This window comes from Schistocerca gregaria, unplaced genomic scaffold (genome assembly GCF_023897955.1).
Source record: "Schistocerca gregaria isolate iqSchGreg1 unplaced genomic scaffold, iqSchGreg1.2 ptg000742l, whole genome shotgun sequence".
Lineage (NCBI taxonomy): Eukaryota > Metazoa > Arthropoda > Insecta > Orthoptera > Acrididae > Schistocerca > Schistocerca gregaria.
This window is the reverse complement of record NW_026062118.1, coordinates 175,001-177,500: the sequence shown is the minus strand read 5'-3', so window position 1 is coordinate 177,500 and position 2,500 is coordinate 175,001. Positions and strand designations below refer to the sequence as shown.

General features: G+C 56.8%; 1 non-coding gene across 1 annotated transcript in view; it reads right to left on the bottom strand.

The window, feature by feature from the left end:
* Nucleotides 1–478, bottom strand: part of LOC126320727 (small subunit ribosomal RNA) — a 1,893-nt gene extending 1,415 nt beyond the window's left edge. Inside the window, exon 1 of the ribosomal RNA XR_007558220.1 lies at nucleotides 1–478. This exon is cut by the window's left edge and continues 1,415 nt beyond it. This is a non-coding gene — a ribosomal RNA (small subunit ribosomal RNA).
* Between the last annotated feature and the right edge of the window lie 2,022 nt (nucleotides 479–2,500).

Genomic DNA, 2,500 nt, shown 5'->3' with positions numbered 1-2,500 from the left:
TCCCCGTGCCGGGAGTGGGTAATTTGCGCGCCTGCTGCCTTCCTTGGATGTGGTAGCCGTTTCTCAGGCTCCCTCTCCGGAATCGAACCCTGATTCCCCGTTACCCGTTACAACCATGGTAGGCGCAGAACCTACCATCGACAGTTGATAAGGCAGACATTTGAAAGATGCGTCGCCGGTACGAGGACCGTGCGATCAGCCCAAAGTTATTCAGAGTCACCAAGGCAAACGGACCAGACGAGCCAATCCGATTGGTTTTGATCTAATAAAAGCGTCCCTTCCATCTCTGGTCGGGACTCTGTTTGCATGTATTAGCTCTAGAATTACCACAGTTATCCAAGTAACGTGGGTACGATCTAAGGAACCATAACTGATTTAATGAGCCATTCGCGGTTTCACCTTAATGCGGCTTGTACTGAGACATGCATGGCTTAATCTTTGAGACAAGCATATGACTACTGGCAGGATCAACCAGGGAGCTGCGTCAACGAGAGCTGAGCAGCCGGCCGCCCGGGAGTGTGTCCCGAGGGCCCGCGCGAACACGCAAGCGTCCGCTCAATTATTCTGCAAACAGGAGGAGGCTGAGCTCCCCTGCACGATACACCTCGAAACCCTCTCAGGTCCCGGCGGCGCGCAGCGCCGTCCTAAGTACTTGGTCGGGTTCGAGAGAGGCGCAATCGCCCGGAGATAGGCGAGTAGACGCTTTCAGTGCGAACACCCGTGCTCCCAACTGAGCTTGCCGCTGCCGACAGAGGCCCGGGAGCGTGCTGTCGTGGCATTGCCGGCGGGAAACAACACGCGCCACCTACGGTGACCGGCAGCTCCAACGCCAGCGCCACAGAAGGGCAAAGCCCCACTTGGGTGCAGAAGCGAACTCTCCCAGCACAGCGCACGCGCCAACACGTCCGCAGAGCTGCGATACAAACCACCTGCGAGAACCGCTGGGGGCGACCGAGCAGCAGACGGCGTCGCGACGCCGAGTGCCGGGCGGCGGCGCATCCTCAACGCACACAGTCCGCAATCGGACCAGCACACTGCAGATGTCCACCGCGCTTCGCACCGGGCTCGGCAGAACCCACTTTGGCCGCCTGGCGCCGCGCGCAGGGTGCGCCGGCGCATAGCTGGGACGCCAGCCGGGCCCGTCGGCCGGCGCTCCTGCCACTGGGCGCCCCCCACCAGCCGGCTGTAGTGCGTGCGCTCACGCAGCGCGCGGCCAGCACGCCGGGCGGCCCCCCCTCACCGGCCGGGGACTGTCCCGCCAAGCCACAGCCTCGTATCGCTTCATACCCACATGGCCAACTCAGGTTCGGGGGCATGGCGGGTACCGCCGAAACAACCGGTTCACAGATGTACCGATCGTCGCTATCACCGATGCACCTGCAGCGCGAACAACCGCTCAACAACTGATTTCCAGTTCATTTGCGGATCTTTGGCAGCAAACGTATACGTCAATCTACATTTGCGAAATCTACGATTCTGGCATGCCTGCATGTTATGTGTCACGACACGCTACATCAGCCCACATACACACTGCGGCATGTACACGAGAGAACACGTGGAAGATGGTCCGCGCACGTGTGCAATGTCCCTTGCGCGGTCGACTGTCAACCGGCCTCTGTAGCATGTCGCAGATGTGGAACGCGGTCCACCGTGCTATCATGTTGTGTGGGGCAATACGATTAAATAGGAAAACCCTCGTCGCTACATCAACAGACGGCTCACGCTGATTCCCGGCAGAGGGAGGAGGGGGGGGGGGGGGGCCAACATGCAATACTTTCGTCCGTACCTACTTACCACATGTCTGTACGGCGTACAACAGTGCAATCTCGCTGTAATGGGGAGACGAGACAAGTAGCATCGTGCACAACATATGGCCCTTATGATTCGCCATTGTAGGGCGCAGCCGGTGTACGGTCAAGCATGTGCCACATTATGTCACTCAGTACGTAACGACGGATGATCAGTGTGGGTTACGCGTACATCAGCGGACAGTCCACACAGGCCGTACCACAACGTACACTGACTGCATCGACAACCGAATGCAACTGAACAGCTGCAAGGCTCATTTCACAAACAAACGCCTGACCGACCAGCTTGGAAGGGCAGGAGGGGAGGGCGATATTCGTTCTGTAGCGGTACACCCTTCCAGTGGTTAGCGGGACTGTGTAGAAAGTACGCAACACTCGAAAGACCTTTATGTGAGGGTACGCACCATGGCATCAAGAAATACACATGACACCAGAGGATCCAAGCAGTGAACTATGTTCAGAGGGTTGCTGTTAGGCAAAGCTACATTCCTGTGACGTTACATGTGACAGTTAAGGTGCAGTGTAAGTTAGGTTAAGGTGCAGTGTAAGTTAGGTTAAGGTGCAGTGTAAGTTAGGTTAAGGTGCAGTGTAAGTTAGGTTAAGGTGCAGTGTAAGTTAGGTTAAGGTGCAGTGTAAGTTAGGTTAAGGTGCAGTGTAACTTAGGTTAAGGTGCAGTGTAAGTTAGGTTAAGG